Consider the following 13711-nt stretch of genomic DNA (forward strand, 5'->3'; position numbering starts at 1 on the left):
CAGAGTAAGCATGCAATAAATGCATATTTATTAAACTAATGAATAGAAGAATCCATCAAAAATGCAATCAATCAAGTCATTACCCAGTGATGTTTAAAATTCTAGTTTATTGAACCACAAAAGTCTTCCAGGAAGAAGGCACAGAAGAAAAACCTTTACATTTTCCTAAAAACAAAAACCTCTACTATAACAACCAGCAAATAATTAGACGTTAATGTCTCTAACTTAAAAAAAAAAAAAAGTAACCACAGTTAATCTCAGGGGATATCCTGTACGAAAAGGGAAAAAACAATGAGTCACGGATTCTAACCTCCTGTTTATAACCGGGGCCCACAAATGATCTGTTGCTGAAGGAGAAGAAAGCCATTAATCTCCCAACTCAGGGAGCAATTTTATATTTTGAATAAAAACAAACAGCATTAAGGAGGGAAATAAATCAGATATGCAGTAATTAGTTTGAAGGAGCCGGATTTTCCTGCCTAACACTCTCTTTGGAACTTCTGCCTTATCCATCAAAGCAAAAGTGTATCAGATGACATGGAGATTTTCCATTCCCTTTTCAGACAAAATTAGTCAGTTGATGTGAATAGTAATTTGACAGGACCCAGAAGGGAGAGCATGAGTGATGGGATTATAATAAATGTGGGAGAGGATGCTTAATAAACTTTGGTGAAGCCCTGGATCCTGCACTTTTCCTCTCCTACCCTCTGTGTAACTCCTGATTTATGAAATTGTTCCTTTTTTCTCTGTGAAATCTTAGAAGGCTTGGACTTTTTTAAAATAAAGACTCTAAAAAAGGACTTTATTTATTTTCTTACCCAGTATCCTTATTTTAAAGATGTACAAGGCTCAGCCCAGAAACAATAATTGACTTGCTTAAGTTTCCACAACAAAATCAGCTGAAGCGCCAGGATCAAAATCCTGGCCACGTGCCTCCCAGCCAGCCCTCAAAGCTCAATAAAGACAAAAGCACAAACAATTGTGAAGTGGTTTCTTACTGAAGGCAATCTTGGGTCTCATGCAGCACTTTCTGGGTAAGAGCCCCCTTGATATGGTTTGGCTTTGTGTCCCCACCCAAATCTCATCTTGAATTGTAATCCCCACCTGTCAAGGGAGGGACCTGGACTGAATCATGGGGGTGGTTTCCCCTATGCTATTCTCATGATAGTGAGTTCTCATGAGATCTGATGGGTTTATAAGGGGCTCTTCCCCCTTCACTCACCTCTGTCTCTCACCTGCTGCCATGTAACTCGTGCCTCTTCCCCTTTGCTATGATTGTAAGTTTCCTGAGGCCTCCCCAGCCATGGGAAACTGTGAGTCAATTAAACCCCTTTCCTTTATAAATTACCTAGTCTCTGGTGGGTCTTTATGGCAGTGTGAAAACAGACTAATATACTCTTTGATGTGAAACCACAGATGAAGGCTGCTCCTCCCTTTTCAGGCTTCCTTCCTCGGGCATTTTCCCACCAATCAGGCACTCTCTCCAAAGTCCTCTATCACTCATTTGCACCTTATTCTGAATTCTAATGATTAAGTTTTTTTCTCCCCATTATCTGGGAATGTCCTGCTAGCAGTTGTTTTTTTTTTTCCAGGAACAGTTTGGTAACTGATTCATTTGAAGCACAGACATAATGAATCTCTCCCGATATATCTACAAACTCTTGCATAGCTCCCTTTCCTATTGTGGATGGAGCTCTGTGAGTAAGTTGTCCCTTTCCCTTTCATCTCCCACCATCCCAGCTACCCTGTTTGGGTCTACACGTCTAAAGTTTGATAACCCTCCAGTAGAAAGAACAGGGAGATGTCGAAAGATTAAGGATGTTTATCAATGCATTGGTTTCTAATAAAAATACAATAATTCAAAAGCAGAATATAAATGTCCATCATTAATGAACAGCTAAGTAAATAACGATTCATTATTCATACAACAAAAATCTATGTAGCTATTAAAAATAATATAGAGAAGAATATATTAACATAAGAAGATGTTCAGGGTACATTGTCAACATGTGTTAATATGAAGATGTTATCAGATAGCAATTATTATATGATTTAACTTTTTACAAAAAAAAGGCAACAGGTTTTTATTGAAAAAAAGTATGACATGATAGTCCCAAATATGTGATATAAATATGACTTTTTATTACATTTCATAATAAACATATTCATTTTGTAAGAAAAACAACACAATGTTGTTTTTATTATTTTTAACAAAATATCTAAGCAGTCACTCTGCTTAATTAGAGAAGCAATGAAAGAAATTATGGCCAAGTGTTCTCTGTGACTGTAAATATTCAGAGGGGGCCTGGGTTGCCCCAAACTTGAGTCACCACTCTACTTTCTTTATTTTACCTCTTGGTTTTGTTTGTTTTTATTTATGAAGTTTCATTTGAACAGAAGTTTCTAAGGGCAGGTGTGTATATGGGTTTTGTTCTGGTTTCTTTTATAGTGAGTAGAATGGGTTCTTATCTGTGAATATTCTCTCATTATGGACAACAGTAGGAATGTGAACAATTATTGAGAGTATTTGATGTATCAGATGTCATCCTAGGGCTGTCTCCAAATGTTATCCTGTTTATTTGTCATCACAGCTCTAAGAAGCAGATGTGACTTCTGCTCATTTTAAAGCATAGGCATAGAGGCTTGTAAAGATGCAGGGACCTGCCCCAGCTCATGCAGGTGGGCAATGGTGGGCTGAGAGCGGTGAGAACCAGTCCCATCTCCTACCCACTGCAAGCAGGCTACCAGTTTGGCTGGGGGTTGTTGGTTGAAGTGTATCCCCAACACTTGCAACCAAATTCATATATTGAAGCCCTAACGGTGCCCCACCTAGTATCTCAGAATGTAACCTTAATATAACCTTATGTGGAGATAGGGTCTTTACAGAGGTAATCAAGCAAAAGTGGTTAATGGGTGGGCCCTAATCTAATATGTATATTTAAAAAGACTGGTAAATACAGATACTTAGTAAATATACTTACAGGGACTGGTGTCCTTGTAAGTAGAGGAAATTTGGACACAGATGCATCCAGAGGGAAGATGATGTGAAGACACAAGGAGGGGATACCCATTGCAGATCAGTGAGAGAAGCCTAGGGAAGATTTCTCCTTCTGTTGACTAAAGAAAAAATGAAGCTTTTAAAGAATTAAAGATGGTTTCATTCAGAAGCCTTACTGAGGACCACAGACTGAGGCCAATAGCCCAGGAGCAGCTCTTTAGAGAGGTCCTATCAGACTGCCCCAACACACTATTTAAGCCAATGCCCGTATACAGGTGGTGGAGGTTTAATATGGGCAAAATCACATCAAACTTGCCAAGAAGCTACATTAAAGCAGAGTTACATCAAGGTTAACCAGAGGTACATCAGAGTACCTCTGGTTATCGACTACAGAGGCATAATCACTAATTCCATCAGACGTTGTTTTATGAAGTGTAGGAAAAGGCAAGGGCTAGGGCCATTTATCTTTTAAGGAATTTAGTGACTCAGGCAAGAGACAGGGGGCCGTGTGCTCTATCCTGTTTTGTCTTCAAAGAATCCTCCCAGAGAGCTGCACTTTGTCACAGCATCAGGGGCTTTGTGAAATTATTCTAGCAAGCAGAAGTGAGCAAATACGGCTTTTTGCATTTGCTGCTTTGTCTCACACTTCACGGCCCTCAAAGGAGCCAATGCTGCAGACGCCTTGATTTTGGACCTCCAGCCTCCGGAACTGTGAGGAAATCAATTTCTGTTGTTTAAGCCACTCAGTTAATAGTCCACTGTTATGGCCGCCCTAACAAACCAATAAAGTGAGTTACCTGGTGATCACGTGAAATGTCAGTTGTGATGACAGAAAGGTGCCCTTAGGAACACAAAACTACTAGGGTCCACTATGTGGAAGCAGAAGGCTGCAAGGAGTGAAACTGCAGGAAAGGAAGAAATGCCCAGTAGAAGAGAGGCCCCAGGTGCTCGCTCTGGCAGCATATACACTAAAATTGGAACAATACAGAGAAGATTAGCATGGCCCCTGTGCAAGGATGACAGACAAATCTGTGAAGCGTTCCCTATTTTTAAAGTTAAAAAAAATTTTTTTTAAAAGACAGGAGGTCCCAGGACGCCCTGCTGCCTCTCTGCCCACCCTGCCCAGGCCAACTCTGCTACCAGGAAGAAATTCACAGGGCCAAATTACTCAGTCATGTGTATTGAGGCCAGAAATGCATTATTTAATTTTTTTGCAGATGTACCTTTTTAATACTGTTTTGTTTCAGGCTAAAATTACAATATTAAAATTTAATATTCAAACATTAGCATGAGTTTGCATTTCTTCAATGTCCACCCACCTTTTTTCCTCCAGCATATGTGGAATGGCAACAGGGGAGGGGTGGGAAGAGGACAAGGCTGTGGCTGCTGGTCTTACCTCTGCATCTGAGTGGCTCTGTGGCCTTGACCACATGGCTCCACTCCTCTAGGGTTTGGTTCCCTCCTCTCTCAAATGATGGAAATAACCTGGGTGTTCTAGAAGGCTCCTGCAGCTCAAAGTATTCCCAGGTCTGTGTATCTCTGGAGACTGGAGGGAACCAAGAAGAGATGGACAACAGATGCCTGAGCAGAACTGATATGTATCTGCACTTTTGCCATCATCAGAGGTTGGAGGGGTCTTGGAGAGAGCCATGAACAAGAGCGTCTCCAAGTGTTGATAGGTGTGTGGCCTCAACAGGGTCCCTCCAGACTTTTAGGGAGACAAGTAAGAAAAATTCATAGTGGTTGTTCCTATATTTCTTGTAAAGGATAAAAGGTAAACATTACATGTATTCTTTTTTTTTTTTTGAGACTGACTCTCGCTCTGTTGCCCAGGCTGGAGTGTAGTGGTGGGATCTTGTCTCACTGCAACCTCCGCCTCCCAGGCTCCAGCACTTCTCGTGCCTCAGTCTCCTGAGTAGCTGGGATTATAGGTGTGCACCACCACGCCCAGCTAATTTTTGTATTTTTAGTAGAGACAGGGTTTCACCATGTTGGCCAAACTGGTGTCGACCTCAAGTGATCTGCCTGCCTCAGCCTCCCAAAGTGCTGAGATTACAGGCATGAGCCACTGCGCCCAGCCTCATTACATGTATTCTAAAAATTAAAGATTTTCTGACTGCAAAGTCCTGGATTATTTACTGAAGCTTCTGTGACTGTATGTGTCTGACAGCATGTGTGTTTGCCTATGTCACACATGCATGTGCCTCGGTTTCCCTGGTATCTCAAGAAGATTTTTAGTTTTTCTTTGGGGTAATTACACCCTGAAAAAGCAGGTACTTCAGGACTCCTTCCTTTTCTGTACTCTGAAGTCCAGCTCTTAATTTCTACTATTGGTGAGAGTGCAAGTCGATGTCACCTGACTTAGTACATGGGTATTCTCTCTAGCCTCTCAGGTTGAAAGTCTCCCTGCTGTGACTCATATCCACACTCTAATCTATGCAGGAGGAATTTTTTTTTTTTTTACTAGACCTTTAGATGAAATTAGATAGAGTTAGCTTATCTCTCTCCTGGCACCTTCTTGTGCAGGTCCACCAGTCAAATCCAGTAGACTGCAAAAATATTAGACTTTCTCCACTGAAGAGTCAGGTAATGCTGGAAGAGTATTATGGCACAGCAATACTCCTCAGAGCAAACATTGGCTTTTCAGCTAACTTACAAGTTCCCTGGAAAATGCTTCTTAAGCCTTAGAGAAGAGAGACAGTCTTTTTCATATAACATAGCCAAACCAAGGGCGTGGCACTCCATCACCATCATCATACTCTGTTGATTAGAAGTGATTCACAGTTTCTGCCCACAATGAACAGAAGAGGTAACTCACTGTCGGTCACCTTTAGGTGTGTCCACCACACCATTCTTCCCAACATTTTGTAAGACTTCCTGTACATGCCAGGCATGGTAGCTCACCCCTGCAATCTCAGCACTTTGGGAGGCCAGGGCAGGCAGATCACTTGAGGTCAGGAGTTTGAGACCAGCCTGGCCAACATGGTGAAACCTCATCTCCACTAAAAATACAAAATCAGCCAGGCGTAGTGGTGCACACCTGTAATCCCAGCTACTCAGGAGGCTGAGGCAGGAGAATTGCTTGAACCCAGGAGGCAGAGGTTGCAGTGAGCCGAGATCGCTTGACTGCACTCCAGCCTGGGCAACAGAGCAAGACCCTGTCTCAAAAAAAATACAAGGAAGCTTAGTTGGGCATGGTGGCACACACCTGCAGTCCCAGCTACCCAGGAGGCTGAGGCAGGAGGATTGCTTGAGTCCGGGAGTTCAAGGCTGCAGTGGGCTATGACTGTGCAGCTGTACTCCAGCCTGGGTGACAGAGCAAGATCCTATCTCCAAAATAATAATAATAATTAATAATAATAATAATTGAAAGAATAAAAAATATGGGGATAGAGATGAAACAAAATTGGCCATGAGCTGATAATTTTTGAAACTTTGAATTTAGTTATGCAGTGGGTCTCTGCGCTATTCGGCCTACTTTTAAATACATTAATTTTTTTGCAAAATAAAAAAAACTGACGAGAAACAGTGATCAAGTTAGTAATAATCCTTATCATATTTCAGCAATTCTACATGCCAGACGCTATGCTAAGTGCCTCATTTACATCATCTCATTTGATTCTCACAATGGCCATATCAGAAAGTATTAATAGTGCATTTATAAATAAAAAACCTGCTTCTCTGATAGGTTAAATGACTTGCCCAAGTATATCAAGAACCAGATGCTGTGTTCTGACTTATGAGTGAGAGCTAAACGTCAAGTATATATGGACACAAAGAAGGGATCTACAGATACCGGGGCCTACTTGAGGGTGGGGGGTGCATGGAGGGTGAGGATCGAAAAACTACCTATTGGGTACTCTCCTTAGTACTCGGGAGATGAAATAATCTGTACCTCAAACCTCTCCGACATGAAATTTATCTATATAATAAACCTGTACATGTACCCCTGAACCTAAAAAGTTAAAAAAAAAAAAAATCTGCCTACAAACTCAAAACAAACAAACAAAAAACAGATGCTGAATTCAAGTCTCCTTTGATTTTAAAGCCCATAGCCCATATTCTTTTTTTTTTTTTTTGGGACGGAGTCTCACTCTGTTGCCCAGGCTGGAGTACAGTGGCAGGATCTCGGCTCACTGCAACCTCCGCCTCCTGGGTTCAAGTGATTCTCCTGCCTCAGCCTGCTGAGTAGCTGGGATTACAGGCATGCACCACCATGCCTGGCTAATTTTTGTATTTTTAGTAGAGACAAGGTTTCACCATGTTGGCCAGGCTGGTCTCAAACTCCTGACCTCAGGTGATCCACCCACCTCGGCCTCCCAAAGTGCTGGGATTACAAGCATGAGCCACCACACCCGGCTTCAAAGCCCATATTCTTAATTACTATTTCAAGTTAAGTCAGCAAGTATAGGTTAAATGCCTATAATGAAGCACTGGGAAGGTGACAACAATTAGAAGATGTGATGTTTGGTCTCAAGGAGATCAAAGCCGAGAAAATATTTATTCATTGCAATTCTGGCCCCGGATTATCACTTACAAATGAGGAGAGGCAAATTATCTCAACACACTAGACCTTAGGCCCTTTACCTGTTTGATGAGATCATAGAATCCATCCTGCCAGTCACAGAGGACAGTAGGGTAGATCAAATGAAGTCATGTAAATAAAAGCCACGAGGAACAGTAAAGGGCGGTATAAGTAAAAAGGACAAAATGAAGCAACAGTAATGGCAATATTGGGGTTGAAGATAAGAAGCCTTTAGCCTACGTAGAAGATTTTTAGTGTTCTAAACCCAGCTGTCCTCAGCGCCGTGGTTTTTCCTTCATGAAAGCTCCTCAACAAATTCATGTATAGGGAGGCTGGCCCTACGAACACCCAGGACAGTGACATTTCAGAGGCATTGTAAGAAGCTTGGTCATCACACTGCAGTGGCTTCCTCTCCAGGGCTGTGCTTAGCACACAGGAGAGCCACATATGGTGACCGGAAATTATTTCTGATGTAGTGATTGGGCAATTGTGACAATGTATACTAATGAGGTGACAAGAACAGATGGTGTCAGATGCACATTAATCTTTAGCCTGATGTCCTCCATGATGTCCAACCTCCAGTTTCATCTCCTGCCACACTCATCCCCCATACTTACACTCTTCACACTGGCCTGACCCAAAATGCAGATTCCAGGACGCAGGCTATCTCACTGCATTCTTACTTACAATTCTCATGCCAGAACACCCTTCCTCCTCCTGTCGTCTTAATCTTACTTGTTTTTTTGAGATTTAAGTCAGGTCCTTCTTAGGAAGATTTCCCTGATTCAGATCCAACTTGAATTATGATAGCCCTCCTTTGGCTCCCATAAAATCTTATAACTTCCTTACTGTGTTTTATGAATGGTTGTCTAGTTGAGCACTATGTGAAGAGCTACTGAGAGCAGGGCTGGGCACGGTGGCTCACAGCTGTAATCCTAGCCCTTAGAGAGGCCAAAGTGGGAGGACTGTTTGAGGACGCCTCAAGCACACCCAGCCTAGGCAACAGAATGAGATCTTGTCTGTACAAAAAAACAAAAGATTAATTGGGCGTGGTGATGTGCACCTGTAGTCCCAACTACTTGAGAGACTGAGGCAAGAGGATTGCTTGACCCCAGGAGATCGAGGCTGCAGTGATCCATGATGGTGTCACTGTACTCCAGTCTGAGCAACAGAGCAAGACCCCACTCCCCCAAAAAAGCTATTGAGGGTAGCAGTTTACTTTCATTGCTCTACCTCTAGTACCTACAGAAGAGCAGAGCCCATAGTAGGTACTTTGTGTGATTACTTATTGAATAAAAGGATGGTATATCACAGAAAATAATTAACTTATTTTCCCTTTTAAGGGTGATGGTTCCTTATCACTAAGGGTTCTTTGCTGAGTACTACATTGCTTGTGAGTGTGCAAACATGGAAATGGCTGCCCCAGATCTACACTGTTCATCGTAATTAAGAGGAGAGCGATTTGGAGGACCGAAAAATCAGAAATGGCGGAAGAGTAGTCCTCAAGGGCGTGGCCATATTACTTTTTGCAAGCCTGGCCGCTATCATAGATCAACTTTGGCAGGGCACGGTGGCTCACGCCTGTAATCCCAGCACTTTGGGAGGCCAAGGAGGGCGGATCACCTGAGGTTGGGAGTTTGAGACCAGCCTGACCAACATGGAGAAACCCTGTCTCAACTAAAAATACAAAAATTAGCTGTGCATGGTGGCACACACCTGTAATCCCAGCTACTCAGGATGCTGAGGCAGGAGATCGCTTGAACCCGGGAGGCGGAGGTTGTAGTGAGCCGAGATCGCGCTATTGCACTCCAGCCTGGGCAACAAGAGCGAAACTCTGTCTCAAAATAAAATAAAATAAAAACACAGATCAACTTTGACATATCATTGGCTTAATGAAATGAAAGTTTATTTCTCACTCATATGAAGTTGAATTCTCATTTTTTTTTTTCCACCCATGTAAGCCCCCAAAAGATGACTCTGACAGCAAGGAGTAGAGATGAGGATTGCTGTTTGGATTTGATTGGCTCCCACAGTCATACTGGGAGCCAGGTTAATAGAGGCTTCAGTACTAAGAGTCCCTGAGCTTCAATATCCAGCCAGCAGGGGGAGAAAGAGAGGGGATTGTCCATGGAAGTTTTCATGGGCCAGGCCATGTCACTTCTACTCATGTTCCATTGGGTAAACTCAGCCCTTCCGTTACATCTAACTGCAAAGGCATCTGGGAAATGTAATCTAGCTACATGCCCAAGAGCAAGAGAAAACCACCTTTGCAGAACACATAGTAATCCTACTGCAAAGGTTGAGAGGTGGGGAATGTCAAAAATGAAGAAATTATCTTCATTTTTGACACCTTTTGCAGAGGTAAGATAGGAGGGAAAGAGAGGAAGAAAGGCTAAGGGAGGAAGGGAGAAGATAGGAAGCAAAACAGCACAGAGGAATCTGAAGGAGTTTGTGCTGAGTAGTGTTATACAGCCTCTACTCCAGTGTGCTGAAAATAACCTTCAGTGTACTACATTGTTGAGTAATGATTGTGAGTAGATATAGTTGGGAAGGGACTAGCACTGAAGAATAAGGACAAAGCTAACATGTGGGTGATAGAATGAGCTGTCAACGCAATTGCAGGCTTCTTCCAATATGATTTCATTTGTCGAAACATGCCTGACAACTCCTTTTGGGTAACTGCCTCCAGAAGCAATTCCCAGCCTTCCAAGAAAATCTCAGACTTTTTAAAAAAGGAAAAGTTACTAAATTTAGTCCCTAGTAATGGCATGGCCAAGATCAAGGCCCAGTCTGTAAATCCTGTTGTCTCTCTACTCTACTAGTGGAGTTAAATGTGAGAGAAGAAAATGTGAACCCTGAGCCACTCAGGAATTGAGAAGCTTTCATTTCTCTCATGTCTATTATGCACTTGCTTGCTTTCACTAAAACCTCCTAACCTCTCAGTAAGGCATCGTTATCTCCCTTTACAGATGAAGAGGCTGCAATTACCAGGGCCACATTGCTGGTAAGTGGCAGTACTAGGAATAAGAATTCAGACTGCTAATTGTATCAACAACATAATTTAACATTTATTTATTTAGCATTTCCTATGTGCCAAACAGAATACCAAGAACTTTACCTGCATTATTGAATGTTAATCCTCAAGACAAACCTATGATAAGTACTAGTAGTATCCCCATTTTGCAGATGAGAAAACTAAAATAGAACGGGCATTGTTTATCCAAATGTTCTTAGCTTCTGACAGTGGGGCTAGTATTTGTACACAGGTGTTCTGACTGTGAGTCCGTTGGACTAGCCTCCTTTCTTCCCACTGTCCTGCTCAAGCTCTGTCAATTATATCCCACTGCTTCCTGAAAACATATTTGCTATAAGCAACCCCCACCCCCCGCCCCAACAAGAGAATATATTTTGGAGTCTTTATGTCTCAGAAGATCACTTTAAAGTCCCTTTCATATGAGTGACCAACTATCCTGGTTTGACTGGACCTGTTCCAATTTGGCTCTTAGAGCCTTTCATCCTGGGAAACTCTTCAGTCCTGAGCCCACTGGGACTGTTGGTCACCCTATTTCCCACTCTGAAATCTGTGAGTTTATACACTTTTTGCAAGACCCTCTGTTCTACCCTGGAAAGAGAAGGATCAGTTGTGCACACCCTCAGAACTTCACCTCTCCTCTCAATTAGTCAGACTTCAGTTATCTACCCTGTTTTTCTCCTTTTAACCTACTCCTATAGCTGCCTAAGAAACATATGTGAAAAACTTGACACCCTTGGCAGAAATGAGGGTCTATAATATACTTCATGGGTTATGCAGTTTTATCGTCCATGAAGACTTTAATGAGGGATCATTCTTCATTTTGAGTAAGTCATCTAAGCAGCGCATTTGAGACTCGGTACCACTAGGAATCAAGTCCCCCTGTGGCCTGTGCTGTTTCCGAACCAAGGGAACTAAGAGAAGCCATGGCCAGAAGCTAAGAAGCACCTAGTGAGAACCGGGACAACTTTTCCAAAGACTACGTATCTTTATTTTTATTTTTATTTTTTATTTTTTTTTTGAGACAGAGTCTTGCTGTCGCCCAGGCTGGAGTGCAGAGGCGTGATCTCGGCTCACTGCAGGCTCCGCCCCCCGGGGTTCAAGCCATTCTCCTGCCTCAGCCTCCCAAGTAGCTGGGACTACAGGCGCCCGCCATCTCGCCCGGCTAATTTTTTGTATTTTTAGTAGAGATGGGGTTTCACTGTGTTAGCCAGGATGGTCTCGATCTCCTGACCTTGTGATCCGCCTGCCTCGGCCTCCCAAAGTGCTGGGATTACAGGCGTGAGCCACCGTGCCCAGCAACTACATATCTTTAAAAACTGTTTGAGGCATAATCCTAGACTGTTGATTCAAATGTGGCACAGGAGTAAGTTAGCTTTAGAGATGTCTTAGTCTGAAATAAGAGCATGTTAGCAGGGCATCTGTAGAGGAGAAGCTTGCCTGGGTGGGATCTGAAATATGAACAAAAATTCACCATTACCATTAAGCAGCTGCCTCACTTTCCTTCAATTTCATGTTAGGGTTTTGTTTCTTTAGCTTGCCACCCATAACAAAGTATGTCATCCTGGGATCTTTTTTTTGAGATGGAATCTAGCTCTGTCACCCAGGCTGGAGTGCAGTGGCGCAACCTCCGTCTCACGTGTTCAAGCGATTTTCCTGCCTCAGCCTCCTGAGTAGCTGGGATTACAGGTGCCTACCACCACATCCGGCTAATTTTTGTATTTTTTTAGTAGAGACAGGGTTTCACTATGTTGGCAAGGCTGGTCTCAAACTCCTGACCTCATGATCCACCCACCTCAGCCTCCCAAAGCGCTGGGATTACAAATGTGAGCCACCGTGCCCGGCCCATCCTGGGGTCTTAATCAGCAATAACAAAGTATCACAAATAGGGTGTTTTGGGCGGCTTAACCCACACATTTTTTTTCTCACAGTTCTGGATACTGGAAATACCAGGATCAGGGTACCAGTGTGGTTGGGTTCTAGTGAGAGCATTCTTGCTGGCTTGCTGATGGTGGCCTTCTTGCTGTGTGCTTACATAATGGTGAGAGAGAAAGAGCTCTGGTAACTCTTTAAGGTCCCTAATCCCATCATGGGGCCCCACTCTCATGACCTCATCTAAATCTAATTATTTCCGATAGGTCCCACCTCCAACCACCATCACACTGGGGGCCTAAAATTCAACATATGAGTTGGGGTAGGGGTTAGCACAAATATTCAACCCATGACACCCGTGTGTCAGGAGTTCCAGAGTCTTCTTTGCTCCCATCAGAAGCAAGCCCCTAACTGTGCAGACTCGTCCCAGACGCAGTGACAGATAATGCTCTTATTCAAGGGGGAAAGTAGTTTTAATAAACTTTATATCTTGAGATAATTTTAAATTAAATATTAAATTTACAAAAAATTTTAAAGATTAACTTAACAAAACAATTGTAAAGATAATGGAGCACTCTTATACTTCTCACCCAATATCGTTTATTGTTGATATCTTCCGTTACCACGGCACATTTGTCAAATCTAAGAAGCCAACAGTGGTACATTATTTTTAATGGAAATTTAGATTTTCTTTGGATTTTACCATTTTTTTCCACAAATTTGCTTTTTCTGTTCCAAGAACCAATCCAGGATATCACATTGTACCTAGTTGTCACATCTCTTGAGTCTCCTCTGGTCTATATTGAGATGGGCTTTATAATCTCAGTCTTTACTTGTTTCTGATGACCTTTACAGTTTTGAAGAATGTGAGTTAATTGTTTTGTTGAATGTCCCTCAATTTGGGTTCGTCTGGTGAAAAACACAGCTTTTATTTAGCAATAGATCAGCCTAGATCTTGGTTCTAATCTGATCAGATGATCCATAGCATAAATAGGATCCTGCCTCATTTCTGCGAAGAAGCACCTGCTTTATATATGTATGTCTGTAATTGACTAGTCTCTCTATCCTTAGTTTCTCAATAATGGAGAGTAGCATTAGAGCGATAAAAATCTAGATTCAAATCTTGACTTCATATATATAATTTTGATCTAGGACAAATCATTTAACTTCTATGAGATTTATTTTTTAACATGAGAATAATAAAATGTTGAGTTTATGGTACTGTTGTGAAGATTAAATCAGCTATGCATTTAGCACTTAGGATATTATATAGCACATGTGAATG

At 42.2% G+C, this 13711-nt stretch overlaps 1 non-coding gene across 1 annotated transcript; it reads left to right on the plus strand.

The window, feature by feature from the left end:
* Positions 1 to 3942: 3942 nt before the first annotated feature.
* On the plus strand, positions 3943 to 4049 carry LOC129487152 (U6 spliceosomal RNA). Its single transcript, XR_008659253.1, has one exon. It is a non-coding gene; the product is annotated as a U6 spliceosomal RNA (small nuclear RNA).
* The last annotated feature ends 9662 nt before the right edge of the window (positions 4050 to 13711 follow it).

Source organism: Symphalangus syndactylus, chromosome 7 (genome assembly GCF_028878055.3).
Source record: "Symphalangus syndactylus isolate Jambi chromosome 7, NHGRI_mSymSyn1-v2.1_pri, whole genome shotgun sequence".
Classification (NCBI taxonomy): domain Eukaryota; kingdom Metazoa; phylum Chordata; class Mammalia; order Primates; family Hylobatidae; genus Symphalangus; species Symphalangus syndactylus.